The sequence below is a fragment of the Pelobates fuscus genome, chromosome 3 (assembly GCF_036172605.1).
Source record: "Pelobates fuscus isolate aPelFus1 chromosome 3, aPelFus1.pri, whole genome shotgun sequence".
NCBI lineage: Eukaryota > Metazoa > Chordata > Amphibia > Anura > Pelobatidae > Pelobates > Pelobates fuscus.
The window spans coordinates 172,119,072-172,145,250 of NC_086319.1; the positions used below are offsets into that span (position 1 = coordinate 172,119,072).

Genomic DNA, 26,179 nt, shown 5'->3' on the forward strand with positions numbered 1-26,179 from the left:
TTCTTTTTTTACCAATCATTTATATTACATACTATACCATTGGATTTTAATTGTGTTTTTGTTTTATGCACGGCTGTGGAGCTTTGGATACTACATCAGGAAACTAATAATGTCAAAGACAGGAGGGTGTCTCTGATCCAGATTTTCAAAATGTATATGCCAATATCCAGACATTGTTCTCTTTATTTATTAATGTCCAGATTTTGGTTTACTGGACTCTAATGAATGTCCACCGGGTTTCAGCATGATAGTACTGGACAGCTAAAATTTGCAAAACACCCAAATTGAGAACAGAGGACAGATCTTTTTTCCAACTATTGTAACCTAAAATTTTAAATTTAATTTGAATTTTTCTGCACTTCACACTTTAGTGAATAACACTGTTGAACTTTGTTCACTTATTCTAAGAATGAAAATTTGCTAAGACCCTAAAAACTGCCCATTAACTTTGAGACCCTGATATTCTGCCCATTCAAAGAAACACACACTTACATAAGAATCCTGCTTAATCATTTTGTAGCAATTAAAAAATGTATGCAACCTATAGATAATGTACGCTCTATTAATTGCTGTTAACTTGCTTCTGTTGCCAACATGTCTGCTAATGTACAAAACCGTCACAGTTCAAGCATTTTAAAGCAATCCCATCCTGCTAGATATTCCATAATCTTGTAGTTGGGAGAGGAACATAAAATGTAATTTCTTTTTTTTTTTTTTTACCTTCTGGATGCATAAGGGTTAAGGTGATTGAACATTTTTCGAAAAGCCAGTGACTTGGATAAGCTGATTAAACATGTTCTTTGCCCTCCTCGCAGAGCTATGAGCCTGAATATTTTATATTTAATATAACTGCCATCTGGAATTTTATAACACACAGCTATAAATTGTTGGATCTTCAGGCCCCTGAATAAAAATGGACTCAGAAGTTAATGTGTGATCTGAAGAGATGAAATCAGCCTCCAGCGGCACATAGAAAGTCAAACGGGTCAGACACGCATCAGTGCGACCAATCAAACCCAGCGCCGAGCGTGAAATCACATGAGGTGACTGCGGGCGGCTTGAAATGTGCCATTATTCATTCAGAAGCTTTCACAGATTAACCTCCTGGTCTGGACAGCTATTCAGAAACAATCCCTTACAGTGAACATTGGCTAAGTCCATTCATTTTGGGACATAATATATAGGGCAATAGGAGGAGTTCCTGGAGATAGATATATTACAACAATATGGACCTTGCCCAGGTAAAAGATAAGAAATAAAATAGAGTGTTTTCGGCAACAGTAGGTTATAACTGGCAATCTGAGCATCTGCAGCATATGGTATATAGACAATGATTATACAGCTTATGGCTTATGGTACCGATGTATATCTGACCAGGAACCCGAGTCGTATAAATTAAACATGTCTATTTTTGTAAGAAAACATTTGCAATATTGCCTCTAGTGCCAACGAAGGATGGGGAGTATATTACTACACAATATACTCTAAGGTGTGTTTAAACCTGGTATGAACATAGAAAACTAGACCTTGATATTCCCTTACAAAAATAGTTATGGTCAGGGCAAAAAAAAATCCTCCCAAGTGAGTCATAATATTCTAATGGGCAGATCTTTTTAAATGGGAACCTTCCATTTTGTTGTTTTTTTTTATATTATGTTTACCTGGGACTATTTTGAACTAAAGATTAAAATATTATCTATAAGTGTTTTAGCACAATGTGTAGACAATTATAATTCTATGAAGTATGACCACAGTGCACGTAAAGGGTTAATTCAACCATTCTGCTTTTAGAAGCGGCCATGGTGGTAGCAACTTGTATCTGCAGCATTCTGCTTGAACCACTACATATACATTCACTTTTTTGATGTTGCACCGACATTACACATGACTTGACAGACAGGTAACTCTGCAGAAACACTGCAAATGCTAACTTCTATCACCATGACCACTTACAATCACTGAAGTGATCATGGTGGTTGGAGTAACCCTTTAAATATAAGGGGGGACAGTTTAGTAATGCCCAAGAGGACATTTAAAAAAAAAAGTTAATTAAAAAGGGTTGGTGTAACCCAATATAGAATATTCGTACCCAGGGAAGTGATCCATGAATATATTTCCATGTATATTACAGAGATTGATGTGATACCACAAAAGTATTTTTAAGAACAAAGAGCCAAAAATGCCACTAGACACGTTACAAGTCTAACCAAATCGTTACTAGTGTGACTAATGATTCCTTCCACTTTATCCATATTTGTGCAGGTATACATTTGCTCGAATTGTTAATAGGATCTGAGTTTTTCTAAGTCCTAAAAGATGCAGCGGACTCAGCTTGGCACCCTGTACACAGTTGAGCAGCTGGCATCCTGCATTAACGTTACATCCCTATGCCTCGGGACACAGTGTGGAGGCTAAGGGGAGGGGTAGTTAAACTGCAGCTCTGAAGTCCTTGGTTTCTTGTGCCTGGGGCCAGATCAGGATGAGAAGGATTTGCTGACAGGGCAGCGAGGCGGAACATAGAAATGCTGCAGAGTGGAGGAGAGGGAGGAAATAGGGCAGATTCGGAAACCGCCAGCCCAAGAAACAATGTAACTTTCACACTTCTAATGGCACATCTGCACATAGATAAAAACACACAGACACTACAGAGCGGTATGACTGGGAGATGCATTGCTAGACATAGGTAACTAAAAGGTATCCTCATACATAACAAGTGTGAGTGGAATAGTAACAGGTACTGAGTGTGAGATAAAATCGGATAGGTATTGATTAATTCTTTAATATACAATGTTATAGAGAATTAAATAGATTAAAGATAACTGGCGTCACAGTAATACCAAAATGACCAGTGCAGCATAAAATCACCCAAGTGTTATGCCATAAAAACACTCACACATACATAAATTATTTGTAAAAAGTGAGGTGACAGCGCACAAATGGTAAGGGTATTTCACGGTAGTAGCAAATCTGTTAATAAAAACATAAAAGCGACATCGCGCAGACTGTATAAAAAGTGGTATCGTACAAGTTATACAAAGGACACTCACATATTCAAGAACCCGTCAGGTTGGCTCTAAACTCAGGGCCGGCCTTAGGGTTCTGCGAGCTGTGCGGCCGTACAGGGCGCCATGGCAGCAGGGGGCGCCACGTGGCCGACACAGCTCACACATGTTCAGCTACCCGGGTGGAGTATTTCAGTATTCTCCATCCAAGACTATCAATAGTAAGAACATGGCAGCAGGGGCCGGAGCTATACAAAGTGTTGGGGCGTGGCTTAATGAGCAGCGGAGTGTGTGTTTGTGTGTGAGACAGTCACACACACAGTTAGACAGTCACACACACACACACACACACAGAGTTGCAGGCAGACAATGTCAAACACACACAGGTGCATGCGGACAGCCACAAAGACAGTCGTGCGCGCGCGCACACACAGTAAAACTATGTGTGAGTGAGAGACTGTCTGCCTGTAATGGTGTGTGAGTGGCTGCATGTGTGCATGACTGTCTGTATGTATGTATGACTGTAACTGTGTGTGTGTCTACCTGTAAGTGTATGTATGTGACTGTCTGTGTGGCTGTATGTATGGGACTGTCTGCCTGTACCTGTGTGTGTTTGTCATTGTCTGCCTGCAACGGTGTGTGTGAGTGGCTGCATTTGTGTGACTGACTGTAACTGTGTGTTTGACCATATACCTGTAACTGTGTGTGTGACTATGTGGCTGGAACAGTGGGCATGTGGCTGTTATTGACAGTGTATATTTATAACTGTGGGACTGTGTGCATGTGACTACAAAAATATACACTTGCATTCACACATTGAACATGCATATTTTTTTATCTGAGTTAAGTACACATCACACACAGCCAATAAACCCAGCACAAATATCACACACTGCCAAGTTACACATATATCACACACAGATAATACACCCATTACAAATATCACACACAGCCAACACATAGCATACATATCACACACAACCATCACGCCTAACACACACACACAGACAACACACACACTACATTATATTATAGTGAGATTTATTACAGTAGAGCTCTGGCACACAAAATACACATTACTTTTAATAGTTGGAGAGTTCTATGATACACTAATAGGCACATTACTAAGTGTTTTACTGTTGTGGAGCTCTGTGACAAGCACATACACAACATATTACTGAGAGTTGTATTGTTGTGGAGCTATGTGACAAGGGGTTTGGGGTGGGAGCGCTGCTCAGATTTTTTGCACAGGGCGCCTAGAAGCCTAAGGCCACCCTTGGATATGGTATCCCCACTTAGATTGGAGTTGTGTAGAAGGTTCCAACGTTGTAGATCTCCAAAATTGGAGTTCAGGAACTAATATATAGGTTAATATAATACTTTATTACACATATATAAAAAAAACAAAAAAACACAACATACGTGGGGATAAAGCTAGGGGCACAACACGTTTCCCTGACTGTCTAAGAAAAAATTCCACAGCTTCACATCCCTTGGCATGTTCGATAATAGTGTATTTAAACGGTTCTTGCCATGACATCCAGACGTGGTTGCCCCAGAAATGCCCAACAGGGGATCTGAACCTGAAGTCTTATGCATCCCAAGCCTGTGTTCCTGCCTCTAAGCCTTAATTGCAGCTCATGCATCAGCCTGAAGTCCGATCTTGTTTTATCTGCAGCACTATGGGGGCTGGACTTCACTAGTGGCTCTCATCTGCCTAGCTAAGCTCACCTGAATCAGATTTGTATTAGCTGGGTATTTAAGCACTGCCTCGCCCTGGGAACTTTGTCAGTTCATTGACTCTGGTTCTGCTGTTTGGTTCCTGTTTCTGAGTATCCAGCTCATTTGTTCTCTAGTTTGTTCCTGGCTCCTGATCTCGGCTCCTCTTTTTGATTACTCTGACCTCTTACCTCTCCTGACTACGGCTTTCCAAGACAACTCTTCTGCTTGTCCTTGACTGTACTGCGACTTGGAGTATATCCCTGCAAGTCCCCGTGCACAGACTCACAGGCCAGGTGAATTCTTACATGACCACCTTGGTCTGTGTCTATTTGCCAGAGTGAGCATATCTCTGCCTATCAGACTCCCAACTAAGGTAAGCCGTGACATGTTTGAACTTGTCACGTCGCAGGTGACCAGGAAAAAATATTCTTCCTAATTAAAATCATTCAATAAATCAAGGAGACTCATACAATCCTAGAGGTCCGACGGGCAGGTTTTGACCAAGGGCTGTAGAAATGAATCTATGTATTGAAATAAGGGGGAAAGGACAGAATTAATACCAGAAACGATCGCTCTCCCTGGAGGGTTGACAGGATCTTTGTGTAGTCTAGGTAAAGTATATATAACTGGAAAAACAGGACTGAAAAAACAAAAATTCCCCCTTATTCAATATCTTATTATTTAGGCTGTAGTTTAAAAAGTCAAGGTATTTCCATTTTATGTCTTCAGTAGGGTTTTTGAAGAATCCGGAGCAAGAGAAGATTGGAACAGAGGAAGCTGGGCAAGGTTTGTTATATTGTGGGTGGGTTCTTTTCTAGGTGGTATTGGTTGTATAGTATTATCTGATCAGCTTTTATGATGTCACTACCCGGAAACCCCTTATTTGGGCATCCAAACTCCACCACCTGGTTGGATTTACATTATTATGTTTGGTATATAGCAGAATGTTGTGAACTCAGTAGAGATATGCACCTGAGGAAGACCCCTAGCGGTCGAAACGTGTTGTGCCCCTAGCTTTATCCCTGTGTGTGTGTGTATATATCTATATATTTGTTCCTGAACTGCAATTTTGGAGATCTACAACGTTGGGACCTTCTACACTACTCCAGTCAGTCTGAGTGGGGATTCCATATCTACTGAGTTTAGAGTCGTCCTGAAAGGCTCTTGAATATGTGAGTGTCCTTTGTATTACCTGTATGGATACCACTTTTTATATAGTCTACGTTATGTTGCTTTTATGTTTTTATTAACAGATTTGCTACTACCGTGAAATACCCTTGCCATTTGTGCGCTACCACCTCACTTTTTACGAAGTGTTAATCAAATATTTATAGTGTGAGTAAAGTAAGGACAAACTACAGTGGTGATCAAAAGGTTTGTTCTCTGCTTAACTTTCCTGATCCCATCTTTTCCTTCGGGCCTCGCTAACTATATTTTTTCCAATACCTGAACTGACTACTCCAGAATTTGATTGAATTTGCTCCTTCCCGAGGGTAACCTATTGTCCTTACTAAGACTTGCACAGGATCTCCCCTGCAGTCCCCGACCATTGTTGGAGTTGTCAGGAGTGACTGGGTACTTACTGACATAATTATTTGGAATCCAAGAAGAAAAAACTCACAGGCACTCCAACTTCAAGCCGCAGGCAGATTTATTATGACAGAATGCAACGCAACGTTTCGACCGGAAAGGTCTTTTTCAAGCTTGAAAAAGACCATTCCGGTCGAAACGTTGCGTTGCATTCTGTCATAATAAATTTGCCTGCGGCTTGAGGTTGGAGTGCCTGTGAAATCCAAGAAGAAAAAACTCACAGGCACTCCAACTTCAAGCCGCAGGCAGATTTATTATGACAGAAGTTGGAGTGCCTGTGAGTTTTTTCTTCTTGGATTCCAAATAAATATGTCAGTAAGTACCCAGTCACTCCTGACAACTCCAACAATGGTCGGGGACTGCAGGGGAGATCCTGTGCAAGTCTTAATAAGGACAATAGGTTACCCTCGGGAAGGAGCAAATTCAATCAAATTCAAGCTTGAAAAAGACCTTTCCGGTCGAAACGTTGCGTTGCATTCTGTCATAATAAATCTGCCTGCGGCTTGAAGTTGGAGTGCCTGTGAGTTTTTTCTTCTTGGATTATTGTACTGGGATTGCTGGTCCTGCTCTGGAGCACCCTTGGCCGTTGGGACTGAGTGCGGTTCTCATCACTTACTCTGCTCAATATTTATTTGGAATGTGGCAAACCTTTTTGAATTTACCTCTGCTCTTATCTTCCTATTACACACACCCCACTCTGCGTGCTCCTTTAAATGCTTGCTGTTATCACACCTGATAGATAGTTGGGGAGACATCTCTCCTCCAACAGTGCAGGAGTGGTTTTCCTACGTTGGGGAGATAAGGTAAATGGCATTAATAACTGCATCTTTGTAGTGCCAAGATTGCTTCAATCTGGTTTCAGTCGGATTCTTTACATGACCTGTCTAGTTAAGAATCCTCTGATCACTCTATTCTCTATGAGACTTGTCTGGCTCCACTTCAACCTTTTACCAAATGAAAAGCAGGTAAAATAAACCAGAGCATACAGCTGCTCTAAACAGGGCTCATATCCAATCTTGTCGCTACTGTTTACCAGCCAGTAGCTGTTACTCACTAAAGTACCTGTTGCTACTGCTAGCAAATAGCGGCTGTTCACCAACTGCAAAGTTTTAAAAGTAGTGACAAGGGGTTACCAGCTGCTACTTCATTATGCTCTAAAGAAACCAATAACCGCTACTCAGAGAATGACTGCTGTCTGAATGGTTTCCCCCTCTCCCCGTCTCTAATATTTACCGACTGCCACTAAAACTCAAAACTTAACTCCAGCCTTTGGCCTGGTACAAAGAAGTTAGCAGCTAAATAACTATACATCCTATAAGGTAAATCAGACTAGCTATATGGCATTTCATTGAAACCCTAAAGAACATATGAAAGCTTATTCAAAGAGCTATAGTATTAGGAATACAAATATGCATTTCTAACACTATAATGTCCTACTACCTTCCAGCCCTTGCTCTGCCAGTATCTGTTCTGCTGCTTCACCTCAGAAGTAGATGAACTCTAGTAGGGAACTATCGGGAGGCTAGTCCACACCACTAGACCGGAAGGACAGCGAAAGTGATTTGACTACTTACAGTGCAACAGCAATTTTTTTTTTCTATATGTGAGATAAGTATTGTTTCCATAAATTACCGTGGATTAGTTCATACCTAGCAATTCTTCCAATGAAATTCCATGTTTACCACGTATCTTTCCTAATACTAAATTATTAGCAATGACTAAAGCTGAGGCTGGAGAGGCCAGCAGTTCAATAGATGTTGTCAATGTTGAGTACGTTGGAGGAATATTGGTAAACTGGGACTCATAGCAACAGTCATCACTATTTTTTTTTTTAGAATAAGGCTCTCGTGGTTGGCTGAGTCCCACAGTCTCCGAAATGGCTTTGTAGCCTTCTCTGGATTAATGCATCTCAACATTTTTTTTTTCTCATCCTTTTCTTTTGATTGTAGCATGTTAAGATCCTTTAACCTTTCCTAGTAAGTTTATATCCTGCTATCCATGAACCAGTTTAGTAGCCCTTCTATGAACTCTCTCTAAAGTATCAATATCCTTCTGGAGATACAGTCTCCAGTACTGCGTACAATACTCCCAAGTGAGGTCTCACCAGTGTCTTGTACAATAACATGAGCACTTCCCTCTTTCTACTGCTAATACCTCTCCCTATACAACCAAGCATTCTGCCAGCATTTCCTGCTGTTCTATTAAATTGTCTGCCTACCTTTAAGTCATCTGAAACAATCACCCCTAAATCTCTTTCCTCAGATGTTGAGGTTAGGACTCTATCAAATATTCTGTACTCTGCCCTTGGGTTTTTTTACGTCCAAAATGCATTATCTTGCACTTATCAACATTAAATGGCAGCTGCCACATCTGACAAACTGCCATTTGGCTTATCCCTCCTGTTACATATCTTAGTATCATCAGCAAAAAGACATACCTTACCATCAAGACCTTCTGCAATATCACTAATAAAAAATATTAAAGAGAATAGGCCCAAGTACAGATCCCTGAGGTACCCCACTGGTAACTAGACCTTTTTTCGAATATACTCCATTGACAAAAACCCTCTGTTGCCTGTCACTCAACCACTGCCTTACCCATTCAACAATACTGGAATCCAAACTTAAAGATTGCAGTTTATTGAGAAGCCTTCTATGTGCAACAGTGTCAAAAGCCTTCCTGAAATCTAGGTAAGCAAAAAAGTGAATCTAGGCTTGACTAGAGTAACTAAGCAGGCAAATACATTTTCACAGGGAGCCAGGTGTAGTTGGGCAAGTTTTTATTTAAATACATTTAATTAAAATGAAAATTTTAAAATAGAATTTTGTGTTTATAAGGAGTCTCTTTGTCTTATTACATTTTGTTTGACAAATATGTAAAAATCTAGAGGAAACCAGGAAGGTGGGCAAACACATTTTCAAAACACTGTAAATGCAAACTAAACTATACATTGTGCGTAACAATTGCTGGAGTGCACCGTTAAACAGCCCTGTAATGTTAAAAACAAACATTTTTATATTAGACGTGTCCTTATTTGTGTACCCTCTCCTAGAATAAACATAAAGCAACTAATCTTACCTATAATCCAAGATGGACTACTATCTCAATCCCAATTTGCCCACGATGAGATCATCAATCCTGATCTAACATGGGCTAATCCATAGAGGAAATTACAGACCCACAATCTGTCAATCCAATGGAGAAGCATTAGCTGCATTCAACGTCATTATGCTGTGCGTGATGTTGCTAGGCTTAAAGGTCGTCAAGGAGGAAGTGGCTCTAGTGACTGTCTGTTGATAAAATATAGTATCAGCCGTCCCCATTCACTCCTCCTTACCTAGAGTCCATGCTACAGCAGGGATATGTATTTATCCCTCTCTGGTCTCTTTCCTCAAGTTGTGTATTGCGGGATGCTGTACACAAGTTGTGAGAGGAAGATTGTGATGCTGTGTCATGGTCCTGATCCCTTCATGCAGACAACATTGCATAGCAGGGACTCCAAAGAAGAGAACATGCAGAGGAACATATATTCATTTGGCCTGTCCTATACAGCAATACTACAAAATTGAAAATGTAAGCTCTATTGTGCCCTCGGAGAGCACCCTCCTCCAAGCTGCCTTAACACTTAGTATGCCATTTGGAAACAGCATTTGGAATCACTTCAAGCTGGAACTCTCAATATTTTAATGCAATATGGAAAATGGAAAAAAAAAACATTACTTTCTTCTTAAATTCCCCAAATTGTTACAAATTTGAAGTTTCCTTAAGGACCAGAAAGTGAATGAGAATTACATTTACCAGCCAATTCTGGGCCTCCCACAACTTTAACAGAATTCTAAGTATATTTCACAACACCCTGTCCTGCAAAGCTTAATAGAACATATAGTACAGTAATAAGCTATTTTCTTTAAAGGAAACCTGTCGTGACTTACCTCACCTTCTGTTCCCAAGCTGCATTGTCCTTACAGAGGTGGGTGTTACAATTCTGTAATACCTATTTCTGGTCTGCCCTCGGTCCTCTTCAGGACTCCGATTTCATTTCTAGCATCTGAACAGAGTGGCATAAGTGGCTCAATTGCTATACTCTTTAACCAGCTCATCGGCTATGGTGTTTTCATAGAAACCACAGAGCATGCGCTGTGGTTACTATGTACAGAGAGCAGAAGGGTTGCCTATAGAAGGGCTCTTCTCTGTTCTCCTTGTCAACCATTGTTTTGGCACTGAGTCTATGCCGAAATGTGGTGCCATAAATGACAAGGTAATTTATTAGCTGTGACGGAGATCTCCTGGCACCCCGACTGGGCACCTCCGCCAACAGATGCTTCCTAGCTGACGCTGAGGACCGTAAGCACCGCACCGGACACAACAAGCACCGCAAACTCCACAACCGCTGTAGCTTAGCTGGGATCTCGCTGTCTTCCTCCCACCCTGGACCAGCCTCTGATATCCAGGACCATGTGGGAAAGACCTCCCCTACTCCAGAGAGCGTAGCAGGAACAGCCCTTATAAGAGCTAGTGAGTAGAACCCAGGGGAGTATGAGTATAGCAATCCCCAGTGTGAATATAGCAGTTCCCCTCCAATCACGACCAAGCTACATGTTGAGGGTTAAGCAGGAACTCACTTTTAAGTCCCCATGCAAAGGAACAACCACCTGGACCTTGTAGGGAACAGGATGACAATTGTTACAAGCCAATGACAATGCAGTACAGTAGGTGACACTCCCACAGATTACACACAATCCCTCTCCTCAGTCTAGGAGATAATTGAGTCAAGTCCTGTATGTAACTCAATTATCTCCAGGCAGAAAAACACACATTTTTATAAAGTATCATAAGTACCCCAAAAGACATTTCCCCCTAAATGCCTTTTATGTAAGTCCCCAAGCAAGGTGTTTGCCCACATGGACCTTGTTGGGGACAGGGACACAAACTTACAAACCAATAGGAACATTTACAATGTAAGGCACTCCCACACAGAATACAACAACCCTTCCCCTTTACTTAGGATATATTTGAGTCAAGCACTATACTAAACTCAATTATCTCCAAACACAAAAAACACAAATTTTTACAAAACCCCAAAATACCTTAAAACACATAAAATCCCCATGTGGCCCTGATCTGGGTGAACAACATATCCAGTAATCACCCAGATTAGAGCAGGGGTTCAGGAAATTCCTGGAAGTCTCTTTTTGACTCACTGCATGGTTTCATGCCCAAAACAGTTCCAGAGAATTAGGCTGTGCTGCCAGTCTATTTCAAACACTCGAAATACCGTTCAAATTACCAAACGTAACTGTTTATGAACATAGTCAGTGTGTGTCCCTTGTTCGTGGGCTTCGACTCACCGAACGCCGTTCGACTCCCGTTCAAATATCCGAAGTTCCATGGAAGGTAACTGTTCAGCGGTGTTCGCGATTTGAGTTCCATGAACTCAACAGCAAAACATAATTGAACACGTTCGACTAAACAAGATGGCTGCCGCCACTTGTTTGACTATACAAACAGCAACCACCCAGCTGTTTGTCCATTTGGCTGCGGTTAACTACCAGCATGGGACGTAAATATGCTGCACACTCCACTTGCGTGTGGTCCGGCTATTCGTTGGTAAAAAAAAGTGGCACTTTGAACCACTTCGAAAGTTCGAAGAACCATTGTTCAAAGTCCCAATAGGCACAAATAAAGTCTCTCAACCACAATAAATTAAAGGGGCCATTGTCACAGGGTAAAAGGCTGGCAAGTAGTCCCCTCCAATCCCCAGTGATGAAGTGGCTTTTGTGACATTAGCATACCAAACTGCTTCATTCATGAGTTTCCAAGAATAAAAATGCATGTGGCTACCAATGTGCACAACACAGGAGTTCTCGTTGCAAACTGCAGCAGCTATAAGCAGCAGAATACAAAGATCGGAACAGGGAACAACTCAAGGTCGAAGCTATTCTTGGTGGTGGTACTTTAAATTTTGTATTTCCTGACTAAATAAAGCATTTGGTGTGTCTATTCAAGTTTAACTGGGATTCACTAAAACCATCAATTTTTCACATATCTGATGTCTCACAATTTATTTATTTTTTACAAACCCTTAAGAAAGAAAGCAAATAATGGAGCAGTGACATTTCAATGTGCTCTAGGGCATTATTGAAATGACAAAGACCAAAAGTAAGGTTATTTTTATTTATCTTGACTGGTCTTAGCACAATGTTTAACCTGTCAAGTGAAAGGGATGACAATTTTGTTTGAGACTGGTCATATGAACGTACCAAGCACCATATGCTTGCTGCCCCACCGCATCACAAAGCAAACAATTGGTGATTGGCAAGTTCATTTGACCAGTCACAAATAAGACTGTCAAATTAACTTACCAATTGGGAGCTATTTTGATTTAGTCTAAGGCAAAGGTTTTTTTTTTTTACCGTAAGAACAATAAGGATACAGAATTATCTGCCTGAAGAAGTGGTTTTATCAGAGTCTGTACAGATGTTTAACAACTAGATACTTGCAAAAACAGAATATTCAATTATATAATTTTTCAACTGTAGGGTAAATGCTTCTTGATCCAATGATTAAACTGACTGCCATTCTGGGGTCAAGAGGGATTTTTTTTTCCTAGTTTGTTGCAAAATTTGAAGTGCTTTAAACTGTGTTGTTGTTGTTGTTGTTTGTTTTTTTTTCTTCTTTTGGATCAAGAGCAAAAAAGAAATGTGAGGAAGGCTGAACTTGATGGACACATCTCTTTTTAGCCTATGTAACAATTACATTCTGTGAGCTTTGAAATTGCTGTAAAGTGAACGAGTGAGTGCGCTGTGTCTTATTTATTTATTAATTGGCTGCTATTTATTTGTGGTCAGGACAAAAGCCGAATTGGTAGAAGTGACGAGACTGGGTTGGGTTGTGCTGTAACCAATGTTTGCATAGGACTGTCAATAAAGAGGGTCTCCCTATGTAAAATTATTAATGAGAGGTATGGCCAGCATGTTAAGCCACTCCCACATCTCCAAGGTGCCACCTTTCATATATATATATATATATTTATTAATTTAAATATCTAAATCTCAAATTTACATGAAGCTTTGGAAAACAGATTTGTCCTCAATGCTTTTCTGAGAGACACACTTGATTAGACAATACCCAGCACCAACAAATATATAAATGCTATACATAAAGGGGATGGATTAGTGTCAAAGCAGCTAATGAATGGTAAGTTTTTACGGTTTAAGAAACAATTGTATAAATTTCATTTAATGCAATTTTTTTGCGCAATGATTAATTACGTGCATAAAAAAAAAAATACATTTTTGGACAGAGACTTTCTTTTCAAATTGATTATATACTACAAAATGTGTTGAAATGTTCATTGTTTGATGCCAATTGTGCACCTGGTACTCATATTTTCCATGCCATTAGGTGCGTGTTTCCTTTCTGTAAAAATATATCACCTCCTCCTTTAATGTCTAAAATTTTGTGGAGTTTTGTCACCATATGTTAGTTATAAATGTTTGCTGTACTGCAATGTGAAATGTGAATTATGAATACATATAAAGTTTAATACAATGCACTGGTTTCCAGATGAAAATGGTGGTGATTATAATCTGTCTTTAATTTTAAAACTGGCAATATTTTCACTATTTATATTTTCAATGTTTAGTTCATTTTGGTCAGACTATGTTTGCAAATACCAAGGTGCTCACGAAAAATAAATAATTGTAAATATACTTAAGTGATGGTCTACTTTTGATCTAGAAAGAGATCTGACACCAGTGTGCTAAAGACTGATAAAGTGTATCGGGTTAAATAAATAACGCAGAAAAAATACCTTTTCATGTCTTTACTGAAATACATTGGCACAACATTCACCATATGTTTGAAAAAAATGAACCTTTGTGATAATCATCTCTTTTTAAAGCCAGACGTTCCAATCACTGAGAATACAATCAGTTGTGACTCCAAGGGCTTTTCACTATAAAATATACATACATTTTGTTATTTACCGTCCAAGAGTACTCTTCTTGTGCAAGGTTTGCGAAATGAATCATTGTGCTATCAAAAATGTAAGTCTATGGTCTGACAGCATACAATGGTCAACACTATTATTACCCTTTCCAAGATGGATGCACACTAAAACCACCGCAAGTGTAAGGTATAGGCTAAGAAGCTTGAGTCGTATCTTCCATTGGCTTATGTTATAGCTAATGTGTTTCTCATAGGGAAAACAATGAGCAAATGTGCATGAAAAGAAGTACCTGACTGCTCTCCAATAAAAACATTGTAACTCATCGACATCATTCCAAATATCACAGGAATGGTCAAGATGGAAGACAGTACAGTGGACAGACAGGATACAAGCGTAAAAATTCTCATTGTTAGTGTATTTTTTGGGGGGTTTATTTGATTGAGACTGAACACTATATTCCAAAAATACAAAACATCCTCCCCAAAATTATGTTATGACCTACAGCATATGGTCAGCATCAGAGGAGAACAGACTAATTGGGCATGCATCAGGACATGGACAAATGGACTGTGGGTCATACATCAGGACATGGGAAAACTGAATGTGGTTATGCATCAGGGCTTGGGAAAAACAGGCTATCGGTTTATTTATCAGAACATGGGAAAACAGAAAATGGGTCGTGCATGAACATATGGATAAACTGAAAGTGAGTCACGGATCAAGATAACTATGCTACACAAAATGATCAAAGCAGAGGAAATATAAAAAATGTAATCAAGTTAACGTCATTGATATATTGTGATGACTTAAAGTAAGTAGCACATGCAAAATAGTCCTCAAATATCAAAGTCTAAATGAGGAAACTGCAAAATACCAAGCAAATTGATATATTAACCAAAAGATAAAGGAAATGTTTGCTTGATATCCCTGCTGCTAAAAGGGGTCCCGCCAATTACTAAATTGAAAGGTTCACATACTTTTTCTAACAAAGAAAGTGAATGTCGGATCAATGTGTTCAATGAAAACACGATAAAGTACAACTTTCTGTGTCATGTGTAATCAAATTCTCTTTATTATTAGTAATAGCGATACAGGATTGTCAAGATATATTGTACAACTCACACACTTGCTGACACACACACCACTGCATTATTATTGTCCAAAATTACTTTGAGGAGACCATTTAACATTTGTATGTAAGCCATAGCACATGCATAACAAGGGCATGCAGTTATATGTGTGTTGTTGGTATACCCAAGACAGTTTGACACATGTTAAGTAGTACACGTAAGACACGATGATAGACATCTGAGACGTCGACTGAAGTACAGGTGTATGTTTACTGAATAATTCATAGGAATAATTGCTTAAAAATGGACATGCCTCACTGCATTGTCAGTGATTTGGAAGACTGTGTATGAATATACAGAAGACCGTTACAATAAAATGAAGATTTAAATGTATACAAAAACATGCAAAAATGACACATAGATAAACACACGCATAATATATGTACAGTATATATATTGCGGCTGTGTGTGCATATGTATTATAGACACAACAATAATGAATTGGATACATTTATGTGTAATAAAAGCTACTGTGTACAAACAGGACAAAGGACATAATGCCATCATTCACATATTATTTATAATGTTTCTGTGCCGTGTATGTATGTAACTTTTCTTGCAAACAAACTGGAAATTGCTGCTCTAAAACAAAGAATAGTTCTGTGAATAGCAGGATCCTAATTTTGCATTAACTCCTGACGGTTTTAAAATATTGGGGATATGAGCAATATTGTTGAACCACCAACAAACAAGAGGTTAAACATTATAGTATATTGCTGGCATGGAACTATCTTGAGCATCAATCAGGATATACTAAAGTGAGACTTGTCTAGAATTCAAAGTACATGTAAGGCAAAAATAGCTGTAATGGAAAAATCACCTAGGTCACCTATGCTTCCAGTTCAACTTTTTTAGTCTAACATTTTTAATCCACTTTAAATTCCCAACAATTCTCAATTTGGTAAATAACTGTTGACTTTGTGTTGCCTTACACTCTAAGGGGTATTAATAAGGAGGTATTTCATGTTACCAAAAGAGACAACACTAAACATTCTTGCTCCAGCAAGTAAGGAGTTAACCAATAAACCTCTTCGAAATGAAAAGATGAGCATACCATTTGCTGGTTGCTTTTACAAGCTGTACCCTTTATGTTATGTGTCCCTTGTGCATGCTGTTAATATTTTGGTCATTCCTGTTGCAGTATGTAAATACGGTATAGATATATATAGTGACATTGATTATACACCATTAATGGGGGGATGAGGGCATAGTTGGATGATAAATTAATACATTTCAGCAGATAATCGACTTTAGGAATTGATTATCTGCTGAAAAGCAGATTATGTAGCAGAACTGCTGACTGATGATACATGAAAACGGATTACAGATCATGGGATTATCAATGATCTACTGCATGCCTGTTTAATTCTGTGTTTTTCTTTGTTTATTATAAAGAAAATATAAGCTGGTGCAGATTTAATAAATGAAGCAATGTGATGGATGCAGCGTTGAGGGAATATACACTGACGTCAGCCAATACAATCTTGTTTGCCTGTGACTAACAGCAATCTGAGTCTTTGGTCAAAATGAGGCTTTGAGAATACATAGGCAGTCCATTACACAGAGTCTGTTCAGTTTGTGCCAGTTTGCCTGGCTGATCTGTCCGCCTCAGTTACTCTCCATTAAAGGGTAACATTTGGGAAAGTCCAAATGTCAGGTGCTCATAACAGAAATATCTCTGCTAAGCTTTGGTTCCATTTTTTTTTTTCTACAATAACACATTATGATAAAAACACAATACAATGAGATTATTACACAATGAGTATACAATGAATACACAAATATCATGTTTAGTTACATATGAATTGTTACAAATACACAATGAGCATGAAAAGATTCACTGTTTATTACACAAATATATATATATATATGCACACACACACTTATATATATATACACACACAAACACATAGACATTGGTACACATGTTGAAGTAAAATGCACAATATATCATTACATGCATACAGAAAAGCATTTTTTGGTTCCAGCAATGATGCACTAATAATTATTTGCTAAACAACATGTTCCCTTTCATCAAATAGAAGACTTTCACATCTATCACCCTCAGCCAGGATCTCACATCTTTGATTACTCCTATTTTATTATTCAAAGACTCCTCAACTTCACCGCTCCATTTCACTTTCAGTCAGCAAGTGGCCAATTCCCTTACCACTCCCCATTAACCTCAGCCAGCCAACATCAGCATTGATCAGTAGCTCCCTTCCATCACCTTATGGTAACTAGTAGCTCAACTACCTCCCTATCGGAATGAACCTCAGCCACCTAGACATCCCACGGCCGTATCACCACAGGATCCACCTTCCCACATGCTGGCTGGGTATAAGGATAACAGTTCAGTATCAACTGAACAGCAACTTTGGAAATTATCTGAGGAATGCTGGCCTGTAGTGAATTCACTATTGTGCCATCAGAATTACTGCATACACCTTATGTGCATGCGCCAGTAATCACACAGTATAATGTGAGTATAGTGTAAATGTGAAAGACAGACAAGATTATTTATTAACGTGAGAATTTTAGTTGAATTTTGTGAAGTAAAATTCAATGTAAAATTCACATTAAATTCTCACTATAGAAAATAACTCTTTCAGGCATGTTTGGGGGACTGCATGATCGTGGGTCATATGACAATGATAGAGTGAATTATGAATTAGTGGTGTACATGCATTTGTGAGATGGAATACTATGATGGCGGATATGCAAAGCATCAAGTAGCTAGCTCAGTGCACTGTTAGTGTGGGAAACACTGTGGTACCTTAACCTTCTTTCTTTTGAGAGTTATTTTTAGATCGAATTTTTCATTTGAGAACATGTACTAATAAATTGAGTGCAGTGTGAATGTTACTTTGGCATGGTATAGCGAGACTGCAGTGTGAATGTTACTGTGGCATGGTTACAGTGAGAATGCAGCGTGAATGTTGCTGTGGCATGGTTACAGTAAGAGTACAGTGTGAATGTTATTGTGGCATGGTTACAGTAAGAGTGCAGTGTGAATTTTATTGTGGCATGGTTAGAGTGATAGAGCAGTGTGAATGTTAATGTGGCATGGTTACAGTAAGAGTACAGTGTGAATGTTATTGTGGCATGGTTACAGTGATAGAGCAGTGTGAATGTTAATGTGGCATGGTTACAGTGAGAATGCAACGTGAATGCCACTGTGGCATGGTTACAGTAAGAGTGCAGTGTGACTGTTGCTGTGGCATGGTTACAGTAAGAGTACAGTGTGAATGTTATTGAAGCATGGTTACAGTAAGAGTGCAGTGTGAATTCTACTGTGGCATGCTTACAGTGAGAGTGTAGTGTGCATTTTACTGTGGCATGGTTACAGTAATAGAGCAGTGAATGTCACTGTGGCATGGTTACAGTAATAGAGCAGTGAATGTTAATGTGGCATGGTTACAGTGATAGAGCAGTATGAATGTTACTATGGCATGGTTACAGTGAGAATGCAGTGTGAATGTTACTGTGGCATGGTTACAGTAATAGAGCAGTGAATGTCACTGTGGCATGGTTACAGTAATAGAGCAGTGAATGTTAATGTGGCATGGTTACAGTGATAGAGCAGTGAATGTTAATGTGGCATGGTTACAGTGATAGAGCAGTATGAATGTTACTGTGGCATGGTTACAGTGAGAATTGAGTATGAATGTTACTGTGGCATGGTTACAGTGAGAATGCAGTGTGAATGTTACTGTGGCATGGTTACAGTAAGAGTGCAGTATGAATGTCACTGTGGCATGGTTACAGTGAGAATGCAATGTGAATGTCACTGTGGCATGGTTACAGTGAGAATGCAGTGTGAATGTTACTGTGGCATAGTTACAGTGAGAATGCAGTGTGAATGTTACTGTGGCATGGTTACAGTGAGAGTACTGGATAGATGTATGATCATTTGTGTAACTGTAAGCACAGTTTACTGTTACATGAGAGGAAAGGTATTAAGTGTAACAGATTGAATGGACAGGGTATGTACGCAGTATAATTGGGAGAAAAGAAAATGTATCATGCCACATCATGCCCTGGCTGTATTGTAACACTTTTTACTGCATTCATTGAAATAAATAAAGCAGGCAGGATAAGCGCAGTGATTACCAGCGGCCACCTCTATCTCCTGTATTGTCTGCAAGGACACTCTGATCTAGCTAGATGTGAACATAACTATATTCTAAAGCTCAGCAAGGTACAAATATGCATACTAGCATGTGCACTGTGCAAATCAGACACTTCAAGGAAGGGCTAATCTAGAACCTGAGTCTTAACCTGAGAAACTGTGCAGGAGCCTATTCACACCTGAGATAATTAAACCTACCCACCATTATGGCTTCATATTGCTCTGAACTCTATGGGAATGCTATGTCAGAGATCGCCTATCCACATGTTCTGCTCACTGTTCACTATTGCCTTCTTTATTATATGAGAATCGTGTGCTGCATTCATTACAATGTTGAAAGTTAGAATTATCTGCACAATATTAGAATGCTCACCACAGTTGCTAAGAATGCTAAGCACATTATTAGAATGTTCAGCATAGTGATAGAATTCTGTGCACAATATTTGAATGTGTATCACAGTGGTGGAATGCTAAGCACATATTAGAATTCTCTGCACAGCATTAGAATGTTTATAACCTTGCTGGAATGCTAAGCACATATTAGAATTTCAACACAGTATTAGAGTTCTTTGCACAGCATTAGAATGTTTATCACAGTGGTGGAATACTAAGCACGTATTGGAATTTCAGCACAGTGTTAGACTTCTCTGCACAGTATTAGATGCTCTGCACAGTATCCGAATGCCCAGCACAATATTAGTATGCTCTAAGTCTATACAATATCAGAATACTTTATGCATTACTCAACTACTGTGCACAGTATTATCATACTCAGCAGCGAATATGAATATTCAATACATTGCTAGACTGTTCTGCATAGTACAACAATACTCAGCACAGTATTAGAATGCTTTGCACAGTATTTGAATACAGTATTATGTTGCTTGACAAGGCATCACAGGCTACGCTGCCCATGAGAGGGTGTTGCAAGCTCTGCTGGCCAGAGCAGAGGCTCCTGTTCCGGGGGTTGGGTGGCTGTGTGAGCAGATGCCTTGACACGATGCTCCGCTCACACACGCCTGGGGGCTCTCCTGAAATGACTCGTGCCTGGATGTGGGGATCCGCTGTGGGACACTTCAATGTCTGGGCCTGTGCAATGACAAACAGCAGCATGTTAGGTGGGATTCAAAGTAGAATGCAGTTTAAAAGATCTGTCCTAAATAATTGACTACCTCAACAAGCTGCTGTTTGTCAATAATTGTCTCAGGAAGAGGGATCAAAGGCTCCCTTGAAGCTGATAATCAGTAAAAATATATAGAGGACCCATATGCTACTTTGGCATTGGGAATACTGATATCCCTTCAAAGATTGACTGAAAACTAGCCAGTCCTGACAGAAAATGTGCAGGACTTATCAGGGGGGACTAAATATCAACCCATACAGAAGCTAAAATAAACCCAGTGATCATGGACATGCTGTCTGAAAATGAAAATAGCTACAATAACAACTGACCCTTAGCCACACATCCCAATTTTGTCTCCTATCTCTTTCTCTGTTCATGGTTATAGACCCCCCACCATCTCCTGGAACTCTACTGCCTACACAGCCGTCCCAGATGTAAATACTCCAAGTTCCTTATTACCTTCTAAAACAAGTCATATCAAAAGCACTGTGGTCAGTGCAAGATGGATGGAATCTGGAATAAGAATAATTGTGGTGAGGGTATTTTTTATCCAAATCACATCCCTACCTTTGCGTCCAGAAACATTATATAACTAGACAATGACAATGATTGATTTACTGCTTCTTTCAATGTTGGCCCTGCAAAGCATTAATGTCATGCAGTTGGCAAATCTTCAAAAAGAGACCAAAGTTTAATCTTGTTCAGTCATATTTTCATCTGTATTGCTTTGTTTTTCTGTGACAATATTCACACATATTCCTTTCCCATATTAAAGCTGTTGCACATTTTGCATTTAAAAGAAAGGGGCTGTGACAAGAAAACAAAAACGTAGGTTGATTTTTATTTTCTGGGTTTTATGATTCAGCTTAAATGATGCCAAAATGTGCCTCTCATTGCGCCTCAAAGGTATGTAATGTATCAGTCACTAACTCAATTGGCAGCAAATTCCACATTTCTACTACCCTTACTGTAAAGAATGGCATTAGTGCCAGGTAAATCTCAAATAGTTTTGTGTTGTGCGTGCGTGGATCATAAGTACCTTAACAGCATATATTTTAAAAATGCAATCAGATCACCTCTAAACTTTATTTCCTAATCTTACTCAGATCAATTTTTTTTATCTATTTTAAATCCAAACCATTTTTATTGAATAAGGAATGATGTGAATACATATTGTTCACAATCAGACAGACACAGAAGAGGGTTTTGCAGTGGGATTAGCTGAAGGCAGAATAGTCATATTATTTATCACATAGCACTGGAAAATTCCAAAGTGTTGCATACATATCATTTACCCCATGGCCTTTGTTTTGAAAAAATATGTACAGTACTAAGTTATAGTATTAATTAGCTTACAGTGTCAGGCCCTCCTTATTTTTTTTCATATTTTAGAACTGGTAAATTGATTGTTTGCTGACCTCGGCCATCAATCAAGTTACAAAGCAGTGGAAACAAATTAGCATTAACTGTTTGTGCTATAAAAAGATGAGACTCGTTGTTTACGGGAAAGAGATAGCCCCCAATTAATAGGAAGAATTCCTATCACATATTTGGACAGGCCCGAAAAGAGGCAGGATGAGAGCACTAGCAATCAGAGGCCAGATCAAAGTGCAAAGTGATAAAACATTACACATTCTAACCTAGCCAAAGATAGTCATTCTTGGACAAAGTTTCCAGGTACACAAATTAGGTTTTACAGGTAGGCTTACATTCAGATAACAATGGCACCAGGTATAACAAGAGAATAGAATTTTATATCTCTTGGGAAAGCTGACAGCAGTTTGCATCAGCAGACAGTCAAACAGTTAACATTTTCTAGGATTGCAAGCTAAATGTTGTCATTTCCACAGAGAATAATAATAACACCATGGGGTCTAATTGGCATTTGTTGGCTAATTTTACTTTGTGTATGACTAATTCAGATGTGTGGTATACCCTACCATGCAAAGTGAAGATAAGGGTCATATATGTTGGCATGAGATAACTGTGAACAATTTCATAGTGTCTACCAATATTCAGGGTTGCTTAAAGTGACTCTGTCACCTTAAATTTACCTTCATCCTATTGTTTCCTCTTTCAGAAGCTGTTCTTCTTTTCTTCGTTTCTGATCTAGTTTCCTTTAAAAAATAAAGCAAAGTATAGACTACGTTGTCTTCTTCCAACACTCGGCAATCTTGACAAAGGGTGGAGCGTCAGACAAGTTTCAGCCTTGTGAGCTTGGCAATAGAAGTGGAGCTTACCTTAATATCCACAATATTGTCACAATTTTCAAGTGTAGGAAAAATATATAGGACAAAGTAGTCCTATGACATGAAGTAAAGAAGAACAGACTCTAAAAGAGGGAGAGAAGAGGAAACAATAGAAGGGTAGATTGGTGTGGCAGAGCCACTTTAACTGTTGCTTTATTTGGAGTTGTGTCAGTCAGTCCACCGTGCATATTTAATCTGTACTTCGCGTGGGGAGAAACAATTTTCTTCCTGTGTTCTGGAGAAGTCCTGCACTTGAGATAGAGGACAGTAGTATAGGACAATGAGTAAAACGTCATATGTGCTTATGGTGCTTAGAGTATTCCTTTAATAATTCACTGACAAATTTCCTAAATTTGCAGATATTTTTCCGGTTCTAATATTTTAACACAAAACTTGCAGGTTCATATAATTAATTTTGCTATATCAGTTTGGCTGGATATCATATAATTGAGTATTTTGCAAAATGTAGGTCACGATAGCCACATTGCCAAATCTATTTGGCCTAAATTAGCATTTTGATTGTTAACCCAATGCTAAATGAATAGAGCCCTATTCATATATTTAATTTTGGAATGTGCCCTGAAAACATATGTGTGTATGTAGTAGCAGACAGTTACATAATTGTTCCATGAGCTATTGTCCTGCTTCACTATCGCCCAAGGCATAGCATGTTCCCCAAATCCCACCATATGATGCCATAATCCTCCATTTTGATTATACACTATTCCAAACTACACTGACCTGCATCTTTCACTATCTGCCAGCATTAAAAATGGCTAGCAAAGGATAAAGCCAGAGGGAAGCTGTACGACTTTTTAATAATATGAACAACACTCATTTTATCTGTGCAAAGGGTCACCCTTTTGTTAGCCCATAGGACCCATAGCTCAATTTCCACTAGTGTTGGAACAAGTCTAAAAATGTCAAGCTGTCAATGAGTTCAGTATCAAGCCAATCAGCTTGCCACGTTTGTGTGCACCATTCACCCATGCCCACAAAACCAAATGTGACAGTGAATTTAGTGTTTTGAAAACACTGGAGCATTTGAGGAAGTGCTACCACACAGTCAAGTGCGCCTTGATGAAGCAAGTAATTATGATGAAATGGTGCAGACATTTTTTTCTCCACTGAATACACTGATGGCCTAATCTATATGAGCTAGCTTATCTACAATAGAAACTGTTGTATAAGCTGCAGAAACCTATGTTGGGGCAAAAGGTTGTGGGGATTCCTGCTGTATAACCAGGACCAATAAGGCATCAGAAGCTGGTTAATGAGACAATCAGCAATATAGCCCTTCTAAGTTCAGGTAGGGTCTGGACTCAGATGTGAAGGAGGTTCTGACCTAATATCCATAGATTGGTGCCTCAAGGTACAGCATGAGCATAGCGTTGAGCCAGTATGGAATCCAGGAATATTAAGAGAGTGTCTACTACTGTTTTTCAAATGAGGATATTTCCTCAATGTTTGCTACCTTTTACCGATTTCTTTGTTTTTTTTAAATCAATAAAAATTATATATTGTAAAAAAAAAAAAAAAAAAAAGAGAGTGTCTACTAGAGAAGAGAGGTAAATGCCTTTTTTAGGCAGAGGAAACCAAAGAACAATCTTTCTGGTTCACAGGAGTAGCTGAAAAGACTCACCAAGATTAGAGGACTGTGAGAAAAGGAATGTTTCAAGGTGCTGAAAGAGGTTAGCATACCCTGAAACCCTCATATTTTACTCTCATTTTAGTTTTACAAACATATCTTTTCCTGATCTTAAAAATATTCTAACCTGTATAGCACATGCCAGTAGACATGGAGCCTTTCCATATATGTCTAGTGAATATCTTCCTTAGAGAGAAGTCTAACTGGGCATTTCTGCTTAATAAATGCTCTGTAAGGTTTCAAAGATAGGTAATTATAAAATGAATTATGTATTGAGGTGAATTCCCTACATGCACACATATTAATGAGATTATTAGAAATTCTCTTCATCCCTGTACCTGTTTCTGCTAGAGGTAGATAGCGTAAAGTGGCACTCTCTCGTTAATTTACAACTAATTCTTATGTATAAAATACATTGATAATATTTAAAATTCCAAAGATACCTCACCTCTGAATGTCCCTCAGATCAGCTAGATACTTACTCTTTAGTCATGATACAGTTTTTTTAATAAATGCTGAATGCCAAAACTGAAGCTAAAACAGAAGATATGAAAAAACAAATGTATCTCTACAGTCACTGTTTGGTACTTTTAGGCTCAGTTCTGCCAAGCAGTCATAGGTGTGTGCAAAGGTTGTGCAAGGTATGTCCACAAACTAATGCATGGCCAAAGTGTCCTCCCTGTACCCTGTTTAGTTATCTATAGGTACGTTTGCATGAATGAGAATATGGTCGGTCCTACGCGTTTCGTCCTTAGAAATAGGACTTCCTCAGGGAACATATAATAAAAGAAGATCACAAAATGACAATGCCACAAAAAAGCAGAACAACCCCCACCCTCAAGTTTCCTTAAATAGGGCTAATCCCTAAGTTAATTAGTGGTGCAGTGGGCGTCCTCTTTCTTCCTATTGGGATATGCATCACCTGGATCACCTGTCTCGTCGATATAATCTTCCTCCGTTTGAAACAGCTGTTGTTCGTATACCCCGTGAGTGAAACTGGAAGTGAGATGCTTTCCAGCAGATACTTCCATACGTTCCACCTAGCGTGTGTTGTGCTTTCCATCAGTGGCTCTCCCTGATATATAATTCAGGATAGCCGTGCACAAAGCCCTGGAATCCTGGCTATTATAGAGCCCCCTCCGGTGATCATAAAGTGGAAAAAAAACTAAAGAAAAAAGTTTTAAAATTGGTTTCAATCAAAAGAAATAAACATATCCACAACCTCTCCATATTTATCAGTTAGATTAGACACTATTGGTGAATATAGAAAATAATATACAATAACTATACACTGATTTTTTTAATTTACATTGTGATAGGTGCCTTAACAGATATACAATCTGTTTACCATATTTTTAAATGAAACATTTTTGAAAGAAAAACATAAAAAATGGAAAGTAAAAAAGGAAAGTAAAACATAAAATAGCCACACATACCTATCCTATTCCCCTTATTTACCTTTAATTACGAAATATCTCCCCAAAAATGGCCGTAATGAATATAATCACAGATGTAGGGGAATTGATAAAAGAAAATCAAACTAAAACAAAAAACGGACTGTGATAATTAATGTCATCTAGGAATTAGAGGAAACTAGATTCACATCCACATATAACCCTTTGGGTTCCAATG

General features: G+C 38.8%; 1 protein-coding gene across 12 annotated transcripts in view; it reads right to left on the reverse strand.

The window, feature by feature from the left end:
- Positions 1-26,179, reverse strand: part of IQSEC3 (IQ motif and Sec7 domain ArfGEF 3) — a 152,706-nt gene that overhangs the window by 58,229 nt on the left and 68,298 nt on the right. The window lies entirely within an intron of this gene.